Here is an 11114-nt window from a genome sequence, read left to right on the forward strand (position 1 = left end):
TTCGTCTTCCCACCAGGATACTGAGGAGGAGGACCCTACTGAGTCGGAGTCATCCCCATATATTGTTGCCCCACTTCCCCCATCCTCTCTCATTATTCATGCTCTGGGACACACGATTATCACTAACCCAATAAAATCTATTCCTATCCCATCCCGCAAGAGGGCAACCTCACCACCATCATCCTGAATCCATCAAAGAAGCCTTGCCTCAACCACAAGTGGACACCCCAGGCAGACGAGTGGATCCAGGAGGATAGTATTGGGTTTTATGATATTGGAGAGTCTTCCCAGGCGCCGAGGCGTGATCCTATCTAGAGGATCCCACAGATGATGTGATCTCAGTGTTAGTTATGCGTGTTGCATGACACGAGGATCACACACATCAGGTGGAGGAGGATCGCGACTCGCTAAGGATGGAGTTCAGGTTGTTAGTCGGTATAGTTAGGGTATTAGAGCAGGGCAGAGATTATGACAAGATGAGGATCCTCCACACCTATGATCATATGGAGGAGACTCATTCTCTAGTACAATATCAATAGATCGTGATTGACAATCTTGAGCAGCATGTGAAGGAGACAGAGTTGAGAATGTTGGTGTCTGAGATAGGAGCAACCACTATGGAGTTCATGATCGGGTGCCTCCAACATCAGTTTGCATAGATAGTGGCATGTATTTTAGTTTGTTTTGGGTTATTATAGATAGTTCTAGCATAGGGAAGCTAGGGACTATGGTGTTTTGGGTTTGAGGAAAGGAATAGTAGTGTAGCATATAGGAATCTGCTACGCCTTTTTTGTAAAATAGATAATATTCCTGCTCAAACCACACTGTTGTGCACTCTTTTTTTAATGAAAAACTAAAAAGTGTTGGATTAGGTGTATAAGCCCATAACTATAATTGGTATGTACTTGACCCGAGAGCAGCATGGTCCATTTCGGGTTGCCTTCATCAGGACAATTTGACAGGATGGATATTTGAGAAAGAGGTGATTTGTGATTTATTAATATATTATAAGTATAATATATTATTTGTGAAATCGTATTATTTAATTGGTATTGATCAAGAATTAATTTGGAATTAATTTAGTGATCAAAAGAGACTAATTAAATTTACGGGGACTGATTAGGTAAATCAGTAATACTTCTAGTTTGGGCTAATGATCCATGTTGATTAGGATTGGACTAAATCTTTGTGAGAGTCCATGCAGAGTTAGTCCAAAAGGCTAATGAGTTATTGGATTTGAAGCCCAAGTGAATTAGGGTTTACAAGTTGTAACCCTAGGAATTCGAAACTATAAATAAAGCCCCTAAGCTTGCAAAATTGGCCACTAGTACTCCAAGGTTAATTCCTAGCCGATTTTGAGCTCCTAAACCTCTCTCTTATTATTCTCCACTTGTTCATGGTGTTTGTGACTTGTTTGAGGCATCACACTTGGGGTGCTAAGCTCTTGAAGGGCCAAGTTATACAAGCTACAACAAGAGGTAATCTTCTAACTAGTTTTTATGATTCTTATGTCAAATTGCATGCTAGTTAGGCTTCAAGCTTTGGAAATGAATATTGCATGTATAATAAGAGAAAAATTAGATCCAAAGCTTAGGGTTGTATGTGCACCATAGGAGTGTTATAGTACATAAAACCCAACAAAAAGTTTGTGAAAATTAATGAAATCTATGTGATCTTAATGTTATTGTGTTGCTTGTTTACTTTGTTTTCTTGATATAGTTAACTCTTCTAACTAAAGTATCAAAGTAAAAATCAAAATAACAACTAACATATGACTTAAATTTACAATCATGCCTCTCTAGCTCCTATGAGCTCAGCCGCGATTGAGGCATTAGTTTCCCAACGCGCAGCTGATGCCATAGCAAGCTTAGAAACCCCTAGGAACTTAGGATCAGGAGTTAACAGAGGTGAGAGTTCGCAAGGAGATAATCGAGGTCCAACTAGATTCTGTTCATATAAACATTTTATGAATTGTAAGCCAAAACCCTTGTATGGAAACAAAGGTGTGGTTGGACTGACTAGGTGGATGGAAAAGATGGAGTCTATTTTCGAGATAAGCTTTTGTCCGTAGGACTGTATAGTCAAGTTCACCACCTGTACCCTGCCATATGCAGCCCTAAGCTAGGGGAACAATTACACAAATACCATGGGCATTAATGTAGCAAACACCATGTCTTGGAGTGAGCAGAAGCAACTCATGATTGGGGAGTACTATGCATGCGAAGAGATGAAGAAGCTAGAGCAGGATCTGTGGAATCTCACGATGCAGGAAGCTGATGTTGCCTCCTACACGAGTCGTTTCAACGACCTTGCCACCTTATGTCCCGGGATGGTTACCCCGGAAGATAAGAAGATAGAGAGGTATATTTGGGGTTTGCCTCAACCTATCCAAGGCTTAGTCACTACCTCAAACTTGACCACCTTCCACAGCGCCAATAGATTAGCCTTTAGTCTGACCTATCAAGAGTTTCTTCGTGGAGGGATGGTTCAAAAATCTGACCTTCCAAAGCTGGAGGATAGAAAAAGGAAGTTTGGTAAAAAGTCCAAAGGGAAGGTTAGGTAACTAACAGAGAATAAGCGAGAAGTGATTCAAGCATTTGAGGTTTTAACACCCTCGATAGGGACTACCCCTGGAAGTAGCCCTAGATGCAATGAGTGTGGGTTTCGTCACAATGGAGCATGTTGGGTCAGTACCAACTGCGGTAAGAAAAATCATCTTGCCAACATATGCAAAACCCTATCCAATCGAGGAACTGCAACAACCGATAGCCGAGCGTGCTGTGAGTGTAAGGAAGTTGTGTTGGATAAGGTGTCTAAGTCCATAACTTATTTGGTATATACTTGACCCGACCCGGCATGGTCCATTTGGGTTGCACTTCACCCGAACTTGTTATGGATAATTTTATGAGAGTTGTATACTTACGATTTATTAATATATTATAAGTTATAATATATTAATATAAAGTCATGTTACTTAATTAGTTTTAATCTTGAATTAATTATGAATTAATTTAGTGATTAAAAGGAAGACTAATTAAATCATGGGCTATTATATTTATATGGTGTGGGCTAACACTCATTTGGAATGGGCTAAGCTTATATGGAAGTCCATGGATGATCCATGGAGCTTTTACCCATGGATCCTTGGAAGAGGAAAAGACATGGGTTATTAGGGTTTCACCCTAACCATGTACACTATATAAACAAGCTTATGTTGCATGAAAAAGACACTAAGTGTGTGTGTAAGTGTGGTGGCCAAAATCAAGAGTTAGTATACTCTCTCATACATTTTCCAAGTTTGTGGTGATTTGTGATTTCCATTTGAGGCATTCACATTATTGGTGCTTGGCTCTCAAACTCCAAGGAATCAACAATCAACAAAAGGTATGTAATTCATCTAGTTCTTTTATGGTTAAAAGTACCCCATGCCATGCTAGATAGGTTATAAACCTTGGAAAATAATATTTTGCATGTATCTTAGACAAACATAGATCCAAGGTTTAATAGGGTTGCATGTACACTTAGGAAGTGTTAGAATGCTCAAAACCCAACAGTGGTATCAGAGCCTAGGCTTGTTTGTTTGATACTTGATGCAAAATAGTGAAAAAAAAGTCGATTTTTTGCTGTCTGCCTGATGAACTCGCCGAGTCCATGGGGGGACTCGCCGAGTTCATGTGTAAACTCATCCTACTCGGCGAGTAGGTTCGTGCACTCGGCGAGTAGGAGCCTCAGAATGCAGATTTTCGACTTTTGCTGCTGGAAATGGTCTAGAAACATTACCCTAAACTGTTTTGGTGTTTTAAAACTTGTTTTAGTTGGTGTAATGGTTGTTCTAATCCATTTACAATAGCTTATATCAAAATTTCATGCTTTGTATGTGTTCATATAATTCTTGAAACTTTGATGATCATGTTCATGTTCTTATGAATTTAGAAGATGATAGGAATTATTTGCTGAATTGTTTAGGATTAATTCTTGATCATTTGTGTGTTTTAATGGAGTCCATAATTTGTCCTCAAGTTATGGATATCCAAAGGTCACTTCTTTTAAACACACACTTAAAACACATAAGTTACATGGAAATGAAGAGCCTTCATTTTTATGAACCTTTAATTCATAAGTTATGAAATGAAAAGTTTTGAATAGTTTCAAAACTTGTCCTCAAGTTTTGGAATTTGTAAAGTTACACACACTTTAATATACTTTAATTCCAAACCCTTAGAGTTTTAAAAGTTAAAATTCAACCCTTATACTATTTATAACATTAATGGTTAATTATTATATATATGTATAAGATCAAAGTCGTCTTACCGCTAGTACGCCTCATTCACGAAGCCATTCTATAAGGTGGGTATAAGGTTGTTGCCTATAAAATGGCAACTTAATGGGTGTCCACTCTCACCCACCGCTTGCTTGACTGGTGGAGGGTCGTTAGCCGAACGGGTAGGACAAGGACTTATAAATTCTCATTAAAAGTATGATGAATATTATAAAGTAACTAAACCTTATATAAATTCCCAATCTTAGTTACTTTAGGAAAATGTGAATATGGTGCTAACCCATGAAATTCACACTTTGTACCTTACCAAGTCGTTGGTGGAGCGTGTGTGGTTAACCGGCACACTAACTTGGACTAGTAAGGATCACGAAGGGTGACTTAATGTTTATCATAGATCGGTGGAGCGTGTGTGGTTAACCGGCACATTGATTAGGTGATAATATTAAGGGTACCAAGTGAATTTGCATGGTTATTCACACCTTGTTTTGTGATCCTCGGCATCCCAGTCACAAAACTTGAAGGGCACAATCGAGATTGAAACATGCCATTGAAAAGTTCAATGAATCTCAAAGGAATCTAGGAATTTCAAAACCAATTAAACCTAATAATTCATTTCGTTTTCATGGTGGAAATTGGTGAATCGTCATTCACCTACCTTCAAATATATTATAGCTTAGATTACGGTATCCCTCTTCTAAGTTATAATATATTGTGTTGGATCCTAGCCTTAATATTACATTTGGGTGTATTATTAAGGATTCGATATATCTAATCTAAACTTGTTTTCTTCTTTTCAGATGTCTTCCGACAACAAAGCTTCGGGCTCTAACCCTACTGGCTCCTTTTCCCTCATGAACCTTTGTGGGAGGGTCGTCTTTGATGGTTCCAACTTTATGGATTGGATCCGGAACATCAGGATGGTTACTCGTTACGAGGACAAGGAATATGTCCTCGATAAGGAGCTAAAGGAGCTTGATGAGTCCACTGCTACTCCTGAGGAGGTCGCTGAGTATCAGGCACATGAAAGAGATGCCACCAAGGTGGCATGCATCATGATGGCCACCATGACAGCTGAACTCCAAAAGTCCTATGAGGACTATTACCCTTTTGAGATGCATCAGGATCTGATGGAAAGGTACCATCAGAGTGCTCGTCAAGAGCGGTATGAAATAATCTCCTCCATGATCACTACCCGTATGAAGGATAGCGAACCAATCACGAGCCACATGCAGAAAATGCAAAGGTATGTGGACCGTCTAATGAAACTGAATGTGAACTTCCCTGAGGAGTTGGCAATTGATATCATTTTAACACTCCTTGCCATCATGTTATGATCAATTTCGTATGACATACCACATGAACAAGGAGGAAGTCACACTCAGTAAGCTTCAAGGACTTCTGAAGACTGCCGAAAGTGGTCTTAAGAGTAAGTCGGTTGCTACTCCTACTCCTACTACTACCCCTGTTTTGGCTATCGGGCAAGGCAAAGGGAAAAAGAGGAAGCACCCTTCGAAGGGTACCAAGGGAAAGTCCCTTGAAGGCTCCTCATCTGGAACCAAAGGTGGTTCTATCACTCCTTCTGCCATCCCTAAGGATGCTGAATGCTTCTACTGTCAAAATAAGGGGCACTGGAAGCGAAACTGCCCAAAGTACTTGCAAGATGTCAAGGATGGGAAAGTGAAACCATCCCATGCAGGTATTTACACTATATTGTCTAATAACTCACCATATTCTAATTCTTGGGTTCTTGATACAGGTTGTGGTATTCACATCTGTTGTGACTTGCAGGGCCTAAGAAGAAGTGAGGATGTGGAGCACGGAAAGATAAACTTAATCATGGGGAACAAGAAGGTTGCACCTGTTACCAAGATTGGAGTTTATACTTTGTTGCTAGATAGTGGGTTAAAGTTAGATTTGAATAAATGTGTGTACTCGTCTGAAATGGCGAGGAATATTATTTCCTTTCATGCTTTGTACAAACAAGGTTTTACCTTTTCTTTTGATAATGAAGTTGGTAGTATTAATGCTTTCTTTAATAATATTCTTTATTTTAAAGCATTACCTTGTAATGGTGTGTATGAACCTGTATCGGTTGTAGATAATTTAGGGAATAATGTATTGTGTATTGATTCTTCTACTAGCTTGGATAAAGCATCTTTGTGGCATTGTCGTCTTGGACATGTAAGCAAGAAACGCATAGGCCAGCTCCAAAAGGATGGAGTCTTGGAGTCGTTCGACCTCAAGTCGGATGATAGTTGTGAGTCTAGTCTACTTGGAAAAATGACTAAATCACCCTTCACTGGTACTTGTGCAAGGGGTGAGGGTTTGTTGGACCTTATACATACTGATGTATGTGGACCATTCAAAACCGCCACAAGGGACGCTAATCGCTATTATGTGACTTTTATTGATGATTTTAGTAGATATGGTTATGTCTACTTAATCAAACATAAGTCAGAAACTTTTGAAAGGTTTAAAGAGTTTAAACAGGAAGTAGAAAATCAATTGGGCAGGAACATTAAGATGCTTCGATCCGATCGAGGTGGTGAGTATCTTAGTACTGAGTTCCTCGACTATCTTAAGGAGTGTGGGATTGTCTCACAATTGACACCTCCCAGGACACCACAGCTGAATGGTGTAGCTGAGAGGCGCAATCGAACTTTGTTGGACATGGTTCGCTCTATGATGAGTCGAGCTTCGCTACCAATCTCTTTTTGGGGGTATGCCTTAGAGACTGCCACCCACATCCTTAATCTAGTCCCTACAAAGAAGGTTGCCAAAACGCCTCATGAAATGTGGACTGGGAAAGTTCCCAATCTAGACCATATCAAGATTTGGGGTTGTGAGGCTTTCGTGAAGCGCGAAACTCATGACAAGCTCGAACCTCGAAGTGAAAGGTGTATTTTCATCGGCTACCCACAAAAATCCTTTGGTTACCTCTTCTACAGACCCAGTGAGAATGTGGTCTTTGTGGCTAGGAGAGGGGTCTTTCGAGAGAGAGAATTTATAAGCCAAGGAGACAGTGGGAGGCAAATTGACCTTGAAGAAATTCAAGACTCAATTGGTGAAGGAACCTCAAACACTAGCAGTCAACTTGAGGAGGAAATTCCTGTTGATCCAGCTGACGAGTCTGTACTTCCGAGGCGTTCCACAAGGGTTAGGACCACACCTGAGTTTTATTATGGATTTCATATTACTACGGAAGGTGATACATTTATCAGTGACAGTACACTGGTAAATCTGGATGAACCTAACAGTGTTAAGGAAGCCATGGCAGGCCCAGAGTCTGCTAAATGGAAGGAGGCTATGGACAGCGAGATACAGTCCATGTATGACAATCAAGTTTGGAACTTGGTTGACAATGTACCAGGCCGTAAGACAGTCGGGTGCAAATGGATCTTCAAGAAGAAGACCGACATGGATGGGAAGGTGCACACTTATAAGGCTCGAGTGGTTGCGAAGGGGTTTACTCAGACTCAGGGTATTGATTATGATGAAACCTTTTCACCAGTAGCAAAGATTAAGTCTATTAGGGTTATGCTAGCCATTGCTGCATTTCATGATTATGAAATATGGCAAATGGATGTCAAAACCGCTTTCCTTAACGGAAAGTTGGCTGAGGATGTTTACATGAATCAGCCAGAAGGTTTTGTCAGTGCAGAGTACCCCAATAGAGTGTGCAAGCTTGAGAAATCCATTTATGGATTGAAACAAGCATCTCGAAGTTGGAATCTTTGTTTCGATGAGAAGGTCAAAGAGTTTGGTTTCTCAAGAAGTGAAGATGAGTCCTGCGTGTATGTCAGAGCTAGTAGGAGTATAGTTAGTTTTTTGGTACTGTATGTGGATGACATACTACTCATAGGAAATGACATCCCAACCTTGCAGGAGGTTAAGTCCTGGCTTGGGAAGTGCTTTGCTATGAAGGACCTTGGAGAAGCTACCTATATCCTAGGGATAAGGATATTAAGAGAAAGGAGTAAAAGACTAATTGGACTTAGTCAGAGTATCTACTTGGATAAGGTGTTGAAAAGGTTCAACATGCAGAATTCCAAGAAAGGAGAATTACCGATCCAAAGCAATGCCAAACTGAGCAAGGCTCAGAGCCCGAGTACAGGAGATGAGATAGCTGAGATGAGTCGATTACCTTATGCTTCCGCTGTTGGTTCGATCATGTATGCTATGACTTGTACCCGTCCTGATGTGGCCTTCGCTTTGAGCATGGTCAGCAGATATCAGGGGAACCCTGGCAGGGCTCATTGGACTACGGTAAAGAATATTATCAAGTACCTGCGGAGGACTAAGGATTGGATCCTTACCCTTGGTGGGAGTGATGACTTGAGAGTAGTAGGGTATAGTGATGCTAGCTTTCAGACTGATAGGGATAACTTCCGCTCACAGTCGGGCTGGGTCTTTACCTTAAATGGAGGGGCAATCACTTGGAAGAGTTCCAAACAGGAGACTGTAGCTGATTCGACTTGTGAATCAGAGTACATAGCAGCGAGTGAAGCGGCAAAGGAGGCGATATGGCTGAGGAACTTCATCGGAGACCTTGGAGTTGTACCAGCTATTAAGGAGCCTATGGAGATTTTCTGTGACAGTAATAGTGCGGTTGCCTTAGCCAAGGAACCAAGAGATAATGGCAGATCCCGACACATTGACAGAAAATATCACTTCATAAGACACAAGATAGAAGAGGGACTCCTCGTGGCAAAGAGGGTATCGTCAGATGAGAACCCTGCGGATCCCCTTACGAAGGGACTGACGAGGGTTAAGCATTTGCAGCATGCGAGGCGTATCGGGCTGAGGGACGATATTAGTTTTACAGATTAGATAGCCTTTTCTGAAACTTGTAAAATGTAATCGACGTTTGATGATGAATAAAATGTGTGATTTATTTATGAGTAAAGTGTTACTATCATTGTCAATTATTTACTATTTTTTCAGTTTTGCATGTTTTGACTTCCAGAATAATCAATTTATTCAAACCTCCACAATCGGTCATACGTCGGAAGTAGGTATGAATCAAGATTGTCATGAATTTGGTTTGTAGATGGCTAAAGGTGTTTAGACATAGCAATGGTTGCTACAACGTTCATGAGTGCTCATAAGTTATGAGTATTGGAATAAACCCACGCTCACTTGTATCACTTCATGGAATTTATCTCGAGTGATCGTGAGACGGTAATATCATATAAGTCTTCAAACCTAGAGATATGAGTTGTTACCTATGAGTTGGTTGTGCATTGATTGCACGTAAACGCATCAGTAACTTGATGTTATAAAACGTGCCTTTGTGTGCAATTCAATAAGTAGTAGAACAAGCATATGAGTCGAAGTTTATCTGTTCCTTCTAAAAATAGAAGCGATATCTGGGCCCCTCGATGATTTTGTGTTGACCCATGTACCGGGCCCGGTCAGAACTAAATTGATGTGTTCAGTTAAGTTCTTTGTCAAACAAATCGGAAATCGAGAAACAACTGCTAGACAATAAGTAAGACATTGTTCCATGTATTTGCCCGGATGATATCATGAGAGCAGAGGATTATATGATCACTTATCTAAAATGGCGCTTCATAGTTCACAAGAGTTCTCGAGAGCTACGATTGCCGGTTGGTTCCTGAAGTAATATAGGCAAATATAGTTATTAGACTTATCCAAGTGGGAGTCTGTTGGATAAGGTGTCTAAGTCCATAACTTATTTGGTATATACTTGACCCGACCCGGCATGGTCCATTTGGGTTGCACTTCACCCGAACTTGTTATGGATAATTTTATGAGAGTTGTATACTTACGATTTATTAATATATTATAAGTTATAATATATTAATATAAAGTCATGTTACTTAATTAGTTTTAATCTTGAATTAATTATGAATTAATTTAGTGATTAAAAGGAAGACTAATTAAATCATGGGCTATTATATTTATATGGTGTGGGCTAACACTCATTTGGAATGGGCTAAGCTTATATGGAAGTCCATGGATGATCCATGGAGCTTTTACCCGTGGATCCTTGGAAGAGGAAAAGACATGGGTTATTAGGGTTTCACCCTAACCATGTACACTATATAAACAAGCTTATGTTGCATGAAAAAGACACTAAGTGTGTGTGTAAGTGTGGTGGCCAAAATCAAGAGTTAGTATACTCTCTCATACATTTTCCAAGTTTGTGGTGATTTGTGATTTCCATTTGAGGCATTCACATTATTGGTGCTTGGCTCTCAAACTCCAAGGAATCAACAATCAACAAAAGGTATGTAATTCATCTAGTTCTTTTATGGTTAAAAGTACCCCATGCCATGCTAGATAGGTTATAAACCTTGGAAAATAATATTTTGCATGTATCTTAGACAAACATAGATCCAAGGTTTAATAGGGTTGCATGTACACTTAGGAAGTGTTAGAATGCTCAAAACCCAACAAGTTGGACATGTCAGGAGGGATTGTCCAAAGCTGAAGGTTCAGGAGAGAAATTCTATGAGCAGAGCATCTGTTATAGGAGCTAGAGAGGTCGTCCAAGATCCAACGGTAGTTACAGGTAAGTTCCTAATCAATAATTTATATGCAAATATACTTTTTGATACCAGCACCAATAGAAGCTATATTACCCCCAAATTTAGGAAGCTGTTAGATCACCCATCTAGTAAACTTAGGGAAGCCTATATTGTAGAAATGGCTAACGACCAAGTGGGTAGTATTATGGAAATACTTAGGAATTATGCCTTAATGTTAGATAATCATAGTTTTCTCATCGACCTTATGCCAATGGTCATCGGAAGTTTCAACGTCATCATCGGTGTGGACTGGTTATCCTCTAAACACGTTGAGGTGCTAT

This window comes from Lactuca virosa, chromosome 5 (assembly GCF_052849685.1).
Source record: "Lactuca virosa cultivar CGN04683 chromosome 5, Lactuca_virosa_CGN04683_v6, whole genome shotgun sequence".
Classification (NCBI taxonomy): Eukaryota; Viridiplantae; Streptophyta; class Magnoliopsida; order Asterales; family Asteraceae; genus Lactuca; species Lactuca virosa.